Source organism: Arvicanthis niloticus, chromosome 17 (assembly GCF_011762505.2).
Source record: "Arvicanthis niloticus isolate mArvNil1 chromosome 17, mArvNil1.pat.X, whole genome shotgun sequence".
In the NCBI taxonomy this organism is placed as follows: domain Eukaryota; kingdom Metazoa; phylum Chordata; class Mammalia; order Rodentia; family Muridae; genus Arvicanthis; species Arvicanthis niloticus.
This window is the reverse complement of record NC_047674.1, coordinates 7,807,223-7,819,634: the sequence shown is the minus strand read 5'-3', so window position 1 is coordinate 7,819,634 and position 12,412 is coordinate 7,807,223. Positions and strand designations below refer to the sequence as shown.

Here is a 12,412-nt window from a genome sequence, read left to right as displayed (position 1 = left end):
CCTTGGGAGTTGCATTTTTTGTAGGTGCTGCTGGTGGCACACTGGGTTAACAACTATACCTGTCATGTTAAGAAGAGACAGTCCCAGAGACAAATGGTTCAAATGAAGTAACCTAATTCCCGATGGCACTGAGGTTGAAATAATGTTTCTGGATCTGCCCCAAATTTTACTGAAGATGAGTTCTTAGCCTTCTTGCATGTGGATGACATGCCATATACATAACTCACTGAGTTAGTACAGCTTTTTAATACTGTTCCAAAGTCTGTGATTCAAGAAACAAACACTTCTTAACCATAACAATGCACTACCATTTTGTGCTTAATGAGTGTGCCAGTTTTAAGTGCTGCAAACATAAAAACTGAATGGAAATTTCCATGTGAAAAATTCTGCTAATGATTGCTATATATCAGTGCACATATTTGAGATTAGGAGACAACCCATCAAGAAGTAGAAGAATGTTATGCAGACTCCAGTAGTCACTATATAACAGCTAAAGGCAGCACAAGTAGTATATACTACTAGGTAAACTTCCATACACACACACACACACACACACACACACACACACACACACACACACACACACATATATATATATATATATATATATATATATATATATATATATATATATATTATAATATATATATATTATAATCCATGCACTATTAAAATATCCAAACAAAATTAAGTCTTCAATTTCATTATATAGCCCACCCATGCTGGCCTTGAACTTGCAGTGCCTCAGTTTCCCAAGTGCTGGGGATTCAGTCCTGCAACACCACACCCAGATTTAATTCAGCACCTTGAGCCCTTGGTCTCATAACAAGGGAGAATTATTGTAAGATGAATAATCAAAGTACTTTCAATGTCTTCTGGTTCAAACAGTCAGTACAAGTATGGATTGAGCTGTTCCCTCCCCTCCTCCTTTTACTTGTCAGTATGGTATCTGAGTATTTTGAAAGAATGGCCTTGGGCATTTCATGAATGGCCTTGGGCAAGAAAGTCTCAAACAAATAGAGTGGATGGCTGTCATCCCTTGGTTGATGTCAACTTTGGAAGCTGGAATTATGAAATGGTCTCTGTTCAGGGACCTTCCTTTTACATGACTGCCATGTTTTCTCCCTGTTTCCATGCTTGAGGCCATAATGACATGCCTGTTAGAGTGCCGAATATGATTTACTTGAGAGAGAAATTTGATTATAACAGTTTAATGTTTTAAAAATATTATTCCCCTTTCAAATATGTTGTCTCTAGAACTGAAGCCTTTCACAGACTTCTCAGATTTGTCAAAATATACTGAAGTCTATTGGATGAGCACTTCAAATCATCCACTTTAATTTTGTAATTTGTCATTTTCCTTACTCTTTCATCTGAAAGAGTGTCCACTTTTATAGGACATCACTGCATTAGTTCTGATGCATAACAATGTATTTAAATCAGTGTGTATTAAAAGAATCCAGGGTTCAGATTCTAAGATGTATGGAACCCATTAATTTGTCTGTGAACATTAATGGTTTTCTGTATGGAAAAAAAACTATCAATTGATGGTTATTCCTCTGTGACAGTATTTTCTGCTAAATATATTCTACTTAACTAATATCAGTATTGTTTCAATTTTTCTTACATTTTCTGCTTGAAGTATTTGAAAACCTTTAAGTAACCTATTGACCCATGTTTTTCCTTCAGCCTTTGAAATATGTCTGGTTTTGTTGCTACTATTGCTATATTTATTGGTTTTCTGGTTTTCTTTTTATGGATGTTCTTTTATCCTTGATTCCTGTGTCACCTTTGGCCATGTGGCCCCCACTGAGGAAGCTAGCAGGAAATGCTTGTGGTGAGTGCCACAGACCAATGGTGCAGGCCTTGCTTTGCTTGAAGACAGGGCAGGAAAGGTTGGGGAAAGTCCTAGGTTCAGTGAGTGTAGCTGGGGCTGAGCTTTACCTGGCCTTGGGAAGGGCTTCACTCGTAAGACCGAGTCCACAGTCATAGGCCTTAGATGAGGATCCATGAGGAAGAATATGTTTTTTTAGATACATTAGGAATAGTAACAAAAAGCTGAGGAATATGAATATTATGTTTTCACTATGCCTGTGAGGGTACCACTAACATGGATCTAGTCTGGTGCTCTTCTTCAGCACTCTCTGATTCTGAGGCGTTCTCCTGGCAAAAGCATCTCTCTCTCTCTTCTCTCTCTCTGTCTCTCTCTCTCTCTCTCTCTCTCTCTCTCTCTCTCTATCTTCCTTCACTCCTGCCTCATTGTTCCTTGGCCACTGCATATTGCTGTTGGTTCTTCTGGGTTTTCCTCTTTTGTTTTTTGATCTTTCCTTGCCTTTACTCTCACAAAGCAAAATTCTAGTCAATACCCATTATTCAACCGCCGCCCACCTTTGATGTTCTACACTTTCTTGAGGTCCAAGTTTTCCTCTGAGCTCCAGGTGACCTGCCTGCCCTTGAAACGTCTGTGCTGATTTTTCAAAAGTACCTTAGATATTTAAAACTTTGTCTTCTTGTGTTTTATGTCTCAAACAGCAACGCAAGCCATGCAAACCATGGATCTAGAGCAGTGGTTCTCAACCTTCCTAATGCTGTGACCCTTTAACTACAGTTCCTTATGGTGTGGTGACCCCCGACCATAAAATCATTTTTGTTGCTGCTTTGTAACTATGAGTTTGAATTACAGTTAATTCACATTCACTTACACTAACTGTAATGTAATGTAACTGTAATGTCATTTTTGGAGATAGAGATTTGCCAACGGGGTCATGACCCACAGGTTGAGAACCACTGATTTAGACTATTACAGTTTCATTTCTGCGGCTGTGATAAAGCACTGGAAGCAAAACCAAAGCAAACAAAAATCAACCACACAAACAAAAAACACAAACAACTTAAGTGGGGAAAGGATTATTTGGCCTATAGTTTCAGGTCACAGTCCATCACTGAGGGAAGCCAGGGCAAGAATTTAAACAGGAACTTGAAGCAGAAACCATAGGACGACACTGCTACATGGGTCCCTTGCAGCCTAGCTAGCATTTGTGGATAGCTCAGGACAGCAACACAGGAATGGAGATACCACAGGTGCTGGGCCTTACAGCACCAATGTTTTTGCAATCAAGACCACATCCCACAGATCTGCCTGGAGCACAGGGTGATCTGATCTGGTCAGTTCATCAGTGGGAATCCTCTCTCCGCTGTAACACAGACAGATGAGGTTAACTAAGACACAGGCCATCCTTGTCTGTGTTTCTCATGTCCACTCAAGCACACACCCAAGTTGTATCTTGCCTTTAACCATCTCCAAAACACATCTCCTTGCCTGTTTTATCCTCATCTCCTAGATTTAAATTGTTACCATCCTGTCTCTGAACACATAAAGGTCTCTGTACAAGATTCATCTAATTCTTCCACCCACATCAATTTCTATGGGAGATCTTGGTGCTTTCCTGTTACTGTCCAAAGAAACAAAATAACTAAAGCCCATGGCAGTAATGACAAGGCCTATGGAAGCCACATCTGCTTTTCTAGTTCAGCTAAAAACATTCTGCTCCACCTTATGTTGTGGCATCTATTTCCGCAGTCATGCCAAATTCTCTCCAATTATTCAGTCTTTGGTAAAAAAAAAAAAATTCCTATACTAAACCATTGGGAACTCTGCTACACTGGACAATCTTCTTAGAAGTACTCTCTTGTGTGGTTACATGTACATTTCCTATATGGCACGTAAAACAAAAATTTATTATCTATTTGTGTGATTATCATCTGTAAAATCGTAGTCTACAAATTATGCAGGGCAGACGAACCTTATATGTTCAAATATCTGCTTCTTGGGATTTGCTTAGCTGTTCAAGTTTGTCATTTAATTAAGTAAATATTTTACTAAAAGATAAATGTCCCTTTGGTGGGAATGGAGACTTAACAATAAACAAGCATCAAAGACGTGACTGAGACAACATAGATATATTACAACAGGACCAGATTATACATAAATGATTTGAGGATGAAATACTATGCTTAGGACAGAGATGGCGGGGCAGAAGTCTTCCAGGTGGACAGAACAAGTACATTTGACTTTCAGGTTTGCTGTGTGTGTGTGTGTGTGTGTGTGTGTGTGTGTGTGTGTGTGTGTATGCCTGCTTGTGCCCCATGTGTGAATTCATGCATACACGATAATAAAAAGGATGTAACTAGCTAATGCTTCCACAAAGTTCAGAATTGTAACTGTTCACACATTTCAGAGAAACTTAATGACAAGAAGCTACTAGTGTCAGGTGGGGAAAGCCCCTGTACAAGCCAACAGAGTCTCTGTCACATAAATAACCCCTATCCAGAGACCCTAGAGCAATTCTACTATTTTTATATTAAACCTTGTTTTATATAAAATACCTTCTACCTACCATTGGCTCATTCAAGTTTGTGATTTCCTAAGAGCTCTTGCCAGGAAAATCACTTCCATTGAGATTCTTGGCACGGAGAAACTGCTACCATCAGCCACAGTGTGATTATAGTCCAAAAATAAAGATGAGATTCCAGAATGGAGCAACTTGAGGATAAAATCTACTGAAACTTGATTCTGTAGAAAACTCTAATAAGTGGTATCTGTGGTACAAATTTCAGTGTGGCCTTTCTTAAACCATGAGTTTATTGACACCAGAGAAGATTAAAAGTTGAGATTTCAACAAATAATTTTAGAGTTCCCACTGTTTACCAGAAATTCTACATGCTAATGTTTGATGATTGTTGGTATATGGTGCATATATAAGTGTGTCGTCAGTCACTCTTCCTGGTTTAGGAGGCAGAGTCTCTCAATAAATCCAGGGTTCACCAATATGGCTAATTGGCTATCTAGCATGCTCCAGAGATCCTACTATTCTTCCCTAGAACAGGAGTTATAAACATATGCTACCACGCATGTGTTTTTGTAGGTGCTGACAATCTAAACTTGGAGTCTCATGTTTATACAGCAAGCGTTTTAACAAATGAGCTATCCAGTATATTCAAGTCAGGATATTCAAGACACTTTAAGAAACAGCAAGTTTATTCCATTATCTATTGGGGTTGTAGATGTTGGTCAAAGTTATCTAGAGATGCTGAACTGATAGTAGGCACTCAGATTCACACGGGCATAGATGCTGTAGCTTGAGATGGAGTGGGGATATAATGGCTGATTGGGTCCCATCATTATCAAGACTAAGAAGGCTTATTGCAAGATGGACCCTATATGGTTCAGTCTAGACCAAATGTCCTAAAATCTGAGGCAACTTTCATAAACCAGGCCAGAGAATTTAGGATTACATCCTAGCTCTGAGCAGGAGAGAAAGAGACATTAGTTTATCTTTTCTTTTCTTCTTTCTGGATCCCTAATTGACTAATGTTCTTCCACATTGTCTATATCTAGATCACTGAAATTAGCACAGAGATTACCTCTACACCCCCCCACACACACATGGGTTAAGTTTTTTCATCTCTCCCAATATTCCTTAATTCATTTACATGTGAAATAAATCAGCCTAGGCAAATTAAAAATATTGAAAAATTATTTACAACCATTTTTTTCTGTAATAAAATATTTTTGTCAGAGCACCCTGTTATTTACATAGAGTGTGAAGGACACATTGAGCTTTGTGAAGCCTTTATGATTTGGGGTGGCTTTTGTGTGTTTGACCGGGAGTTGGTAAACAGGTTATGGCCTACTTTCTGAGCTGCTGCTTACTCGAAAACACAAAGAATGTTTCTGTTATGAGTTGTTTCTACTTTTGCTGGACATTTTTTTCCATTATCTATTTTATGGTCTACATCATGGTGTTCAGTACACCCACATACACACACAGACACACACACACACACACCATTAAACCGTATATACATTACCTTCCTTCACTGACTCATTATTTTGATAGTTGTAGCTACTTAATAACGGTTAACTATGGTAAGTTACCATAAACTATGCTATACGCCACAGAATATTTTTTCGAAGAGCAGACTCTTACAAAGCCAGAAAACTGAGCCACGTTATCTATTTGGAAACCCATTATGGTCATTGCATTCTCTAGTCTTCCCAGTAAAGCCAGCCAGGGGAATTCTTTCTGCCTGCACAATAAAATGATATTATCCAATCAGGATCAAGTTGTTGTGTTCAACACTAGAATGTGAATGGTACCTTTGGTTTCCCAAAACAAAAATTACTGGTTTTATGTCAACAGCTTCTACATGTAATAGTATACAGCTGGTTTTGTTTGTCCCATAATAATTTAAATAAGCACTTGGCTTTATTAGCCTCTCTTTCCATAGAAATTATTGCATCTCAGTTCTTTTAAAAGACAAAATAAAAACGAAGACTATTATTGGTTACTTTAAGATGGTCACTATCTATATAAGTCCTCATGGTTCAAAATACTTAGTAATCAAATATGACAGGAGTTCCTAAGCAGTAAGGTACCCACCCTGTATTTTTAGCATACCATTTTCTTTTTCAGAAAAAAAAAAAAATATGCTTTTCCTGTATAGTTCCCAATTGCCTCAGTAAAGAGGCATCAACATCATCGTATCTCTCTTGATTCAGAGATGGCTGATGTACCAACAGATAGTGCTGGAAATCGTATCTATGTAGATTCCTCTTATTTCTCCCTTTTGTACATCTGAACCGTGTGCTAGCAGTTGGAATTCTCAGGACTTTACAGACGGTCCCATGGCACTAACCTCTGATACAGTGTTCTTCCCATGCTGTGAAAACGAGCATTCAGGATGATGACATATGGAAGGTAGAGAGTGGTGGGACAGAATTATAGAGGCCTCCTCCCCAGGACTGTGTGCTCAAATGAAGAGGCTATTCCAGTGGACAGTAAGGTCCTCTGTTGGTGTCTTCCACGGATATTAGGGAGAAGCATTGAACTGAGCTATAAATATGTGTTCAAATGAGTTAACTCTGCAGAAACAGAGTTGTGGTGAATGACTAGCTGTGGGTCTGCTCTGGCTTCACCGCCTTCTATCATCTAGCCGCTAGGAAACACATACAGGTGCTGCTGGGAATTCAGGGGGTTTGGATTAAGCTTCTTAAGTTTTTATATGTCTTTGATTTTCTTATGGCTTCCATTAATCAGATAAGCAATTGAAAGTGTTTTTTTTTTTAAGACATAATATTTTTTAAATATTAGAGACATCTGAAAATAGCACTTAATCACTCTTTTTGTTGCTCTTTTTGTTTTCGTTTTGAATCAAAGTCTTACTATATAACCTTTGCTGGTCTGGGACTTGCTAGGCAGACCAGGCTGGCCTTGAACTCGGTGATCTGCATGCCTCTACTTTGCCAGGCTGGGATTAAAGGCATGTGCCACTTCACCTGGATTCCTTTACCATATTGTAAAGAAGAATGCTTTAGAAAACTGGATATAAATTTTATTTTATCAAATGTAAATAATTGTTTTTTCTGCAAAGAAGTTGCTCATCTTAGCTTCAGTTTCATCTTGAAAAGAATTCTGTCATTAACCTATTTGATGGTTGTTACCAAGGTAAATACCTAAATTGGAAACTTCTCAAATTAAAAAATAGGCTCAATAAATATCCCCTCTTTATAAATTGTCATAGGCTAAATTCTGACAGAACCCATTAATCACTATTTTTTAACCTTTGTATATTCCTGTATGTGTATGTCTGTTTGCATATGTGTGGGTATGTGTGTATCAGGATGAACTTGTGAGATTCAGGGACCACATTTGGTAGACACCTCTCTCCTTATGCTAGGTGGATCCTGAGAATTCAACTCAGTTATCAGGATTGACAGTGAGCCCCTTCCAATATTGCTGAACAGCAAAGGCTGCAGGACCAAGATATTTGTAAATAACTGGTGTTCTTAGTGTTTATCATTTTAAAAGCATAATTGGTTTTGTTGGCCATATCAATGATATGATTTGTTCATTTATTTATATATTGTGAGAAAGGATCTCTTTATGTTATTCATTCTGGCCATCCCAGAAGTCCTGAGTCCCAAAATGGCCTCACACTTTTGATAATCCTCCTGTCTCCATGCTCATGAGTGCTGGGATCGTATGTGTGAGCTAGCACACCACTCTGCACTTACTCTTTTTATTTAATGGTGTGCAACCCGCTTTTTCTGACTTCAGCAGGTATGTGGTTTCATAAAAAGTTGCTTGATCACTCATTCACAACATAGTTATAGTGCTAACATTTCAGCTTAAAGTACATGCATTATTGGTGACCTACTATAAAATTAATGTTTCAATAAAAAAATTATGATCACCAACATGATGTAAGAGTTTGATAAATACCATTCTCCAACCAGTTCTTCAACAAATTACAACTCTGGGAAAAACAAAAACACTATTTAGTTACGTATGAAGAAATTTATTTTTAAATATAGAACTTAGTCTTTATAAAAAGCAGGGTCACAAGATTTTTTTAAGGGCGAATCACAATCATAAATTTAAGTAGATTAGAATTTAATGCCACGAAAATGACAAGAACTATACCTCACTATCTGTGATGGTCTTACAGGCATAAACAAGAAAGTTTTTAATCTTATTTTGACACTAACTATCTGGGTGGCCTTAAGTGGATAAACCCAGTAATCTTTCTGTTGAGAATATAGATAAAGAAATGTACTGTTTGCTAAGTCTACTTACAGTCCACGTGTGAGAGTGAAATGAAGCAGCATTGTAAGGAATGTGCATACTCACGTTCTGATGACCTCAAGAGCACTGAAAATGTCCATGAGTCATCCTTAACCATTTAGCTTTCCAGGTGCACCCTGAAAGCGGTGCATACTCCATGTTGTGGATTTTGGACTCTTACCTTAATGCTAAGTACCTTGCTTTACTAGCACATATTCCACAACAAAATATCCTGTTCCTTTTACAGATAATTACCCCCACTTACTTGAACTGTGTGATTTTCAGAGCTTTCAACCAAAGGTGAACTACTGATTTGCTATGCTGTGTTTTACATGTGCTCTATTTTACAGAATAGACATACAATCTTTTCTCCAGTTAGAAATTATTCTTTATCTTAAAAATGGAGCATAAGTAAGATTGTTTGCATCAGACTATGATGGTTCCTGGTCCAGACAGATACTGGATATGTTTTAGATGTTCTCTCCCAAAATAAGATATTGAGTAAGATACTTGTCTTCTGCCCACTTCATTTTCTCTTTCTTTCTCTCCTCCCTTCTTTCCCCCTGGAATTTTATTTCCTTTACTGTCTTTATCTCCTTTGCATCCTAGGAAATAAACAGTAGAAATGCAAACATTTTCATTGTTAAAGAAATTATAATCTTAAGAATGTAAATCCATGAGACAAAGTCGTCCCCAGGATTTTCTGATTTTTAAGTTGAGCAGCTGATAAGAGCAAGGATCTGATATTAACAGCAGTTTTCTGTTTTGTACATTAATGTCTATAATCACGTATTCAGCTTTTATTGAGCTAATTCGGCTGCACCATTTGATGTATCTATTTAACTCAATAGCAGTGCTATTCCAGAAGGAGTCCAACTGGATTATAACCAAAGAGTAAAACCAACAATTTTTTTTTCAAATCATAAAGAATTTTGGTTTCATTTGCATTTTATTCCAATCTTTGGGGGAGTTGTTATAAATATATGCTTAACTACTTTAATGTACATTTGTTGCTATATTTGCTTTTAAGTCATTATGGGTCACATCACTTCAAATCATCTGTGATGTGTTAAATGCAGTATTGTCCTTGTGGCTTTCCAAGGCCTGGTATGAGTTAAAGTGAGAAGGATAGATTTCCACTGTCATGACTCCATGCTTAGGAAAGCTTATCCACTGTAAATGAAGTGAACTTTGACAGAACAAAAGGGAGGCGACCTTTTAAGTTTGGGGTGTGCTGATGACTATGGAAAGGTTTTCCCTCTATGCTGTGCGTAGGCCATCTGGGTTTGTTAATGGGCATGACCAGGAGGAAAAATAAGCCCGTTGTATCTATGGCAGACTGCCTTAGCGAGGGCCAGAGCAGGCAGCAGGGGCTGAGCAGTACCTTCCAATTCGAGAAGACAGTTTGAGAGAATAGATTTACATCTTAACAGGAAGAGGACAGAAGTAGAATTGCTTTTCGAAGTGCCTGGCTTAGTAGGCATCCAGCCCTATGTACAAATTTCAGGCTGGTACAGACAGTCGTTCTTGTTTGTAGAATGAAGCAGTCTTCTTAAGAGATGGTGGAGTCAGTCATCTGAACGGTGTAGCACTTATCTGTGGAATGTGTGTTAGTGTTCAGTCAAGTCTCTTGTATGTATTTATTGGGAGGAGGCAGAAAAACATGGTTTGAACTGAGAACCTGAAGTCTTTGAAGGCTAAGGTTGTACCTAGTTGAGAAGAGAACTCCCAAGAGCATTACTAGAATCTGATCAAGGGGACAGTTTTGTCTGTAGAATATCTAAACTTTGGATTGCCTCAGTTTCCCCATCTGTAAAGTAGGGATAATAATAGTACTCACATTATAGCAGTGGCACATAGCACAGTCTCAGTACATGTCCATTGTTTTCCTGACTAGGCTTAAAGTAGAAGGATTGTGTCTGTCTGCCATATTGTTTTGCTTTAACTAGCACAAGAGCTGGGAAGCACTAAGCTCATGCTTGGCACACGATCAGCATAATTCTAGACATAACAGCAAAAGCTACAGGAGTCACAGATATATAGGTCCTGAATTTCTTCATAGCTCATGATGTTCACATATAAAAAGGATGTCGAGATTAATAATTTTAGAATACTTGTGTTTTACAGCATCAGTTTTATAAAATGATAAAGTGGCTATGAATGAATTTAGTCATGGTTGATCATGGTTGTAAAGTGCTTAGACATCGTTTTATGTGTACATCTCTCAGGTTCTATATACAAAGCTCATTGCTTCAGCCTTTTTGAGCCTTCACCTCCTTGTATATGCTGTACCATTACCCAGTTTCTTTCTTTCTTCTTTTTTATTAATCATTTTATTCATTTACATCTCAAATGATATCCCCCATTACCAGTTACCCCTCCACAGACTCCCCCATCCCATTCCTCCTACCCCTCCCCTTAGCCTCTATGAGGATGCTCCTCCACCCACTCACCCACTCCCGTCTCACCCCTGTAGCATCTCCCTATGCTGGGGCATCAAGCCTCCACAGGACCAAGGGCCTCCCCTCCCACTGATGTCAGATAAGGCCATCCTCTGCTACATATGTATCTGGAGCCATAGCTTTCCCACCCCCCACCCCCCGCCCCATGTATACTCTTTGGTTGGTGGTTTAGTCCGTGAGTTGAACAGTTGGTTGATACTGTTCTTCCTATGGCGTCCTGGGCTGAGTCCAATGGTTGGTTGTGAGTATCTACATCTGAATTGGTCAGGTGCTGATAAAACCTCTCAGGGGACAGCCATACCAGACTCTTGTCAGCAAGCTCTTCTTGGCATCAGCAAGAGTGTGGGGGTTTGGTGTCTGCAAATGGAATGTATCCCTAGGTGGGGCAGTCTCTGGATGGTCTTTCCTTCAGTCTCTATTCCTTTTTTTTTTTTTTTTTCCTGTCTTTCCTTCGGACAGGAACACTTCAGGGTTAACAAATTTGAGATGGGCAGTGGCCCCATTCCTCAACTGGGGGGTCGTGTCTAACCACTGGAGGTCACCACCCATCTTCTAAAAGAGTCTTTAAAAAGTGAAACCATTCTTTCAACTGAAAAAAGTGTCAAAAACAAAAGTAGTAATGGTGACCAAATCATATTTTTGTAATTTTTTGAATTTTATCAGACTTGGGATTTTTTTTTTGTACTCTAGCCTCTTTGTTTTCTGAGACAGAGGTTAAAAAAAAAGTAGGTCACATGCATGCTTTTTGCTACTAACTGTACATTTCGAGATGCTCAGATGATCTGTATCCACATTGCTGGGCTCTGTTGATTCTAGCACTTCGCAACAGTAATGTATGAAGTATGAATTATTAACTGAGCGCAGCTACCTTTGTATTATCAACTGTAGCGCACACTTCATGCATACAGATTCCATTTCGGGTCCTCTTCAGAAACATGCTCTCCTTAGGTTGAAGCTCTTATTGCTCAATTTTTCTTTTCTTTTCTTTTCTTTTTTTCTTTCTTTTTTTTTGTTTGTTTCGTTATTTTCATTTATTGTTAAAAATACAGTCTTGCTGTAATATGCAGGCTGGCCTTGAACTTCTGGACTCAAGTGATACTCCTGACTCGTTTTCCGAGCAGATCGATGTATAAGCCCACACCAGCACCCCTGGCTTACTAAAGACTGTGATGTCAATACGAGTGATACTGAAGCAACAAGAGTGCCAGTTTAGATAAGGGAACGATAACAGCAAAAGAAAGACTAATTTGACATTATGTTGGTTTCTTCAAAGAATTACATGAAAACTTAAAATAAGAGAGTAACCGTATGCAATATATCTCT

At 38.5% G+C, this 12,412-nt stretch overlaps 1 protein-coding gene across 11 annotated transcripts in view; it reads left to right on the top strand.

Moving 5' to 3' along the window:
* The window catches only part of Pam (peptidylglycine alpha-amidating monooxygenase), a 281,891-nt gene that overhangs the window by 143,602 nt on the left and 125,877 nt on the right, over window positions 1–12,412 (top strand). The window lies entirely within an intron of this gene.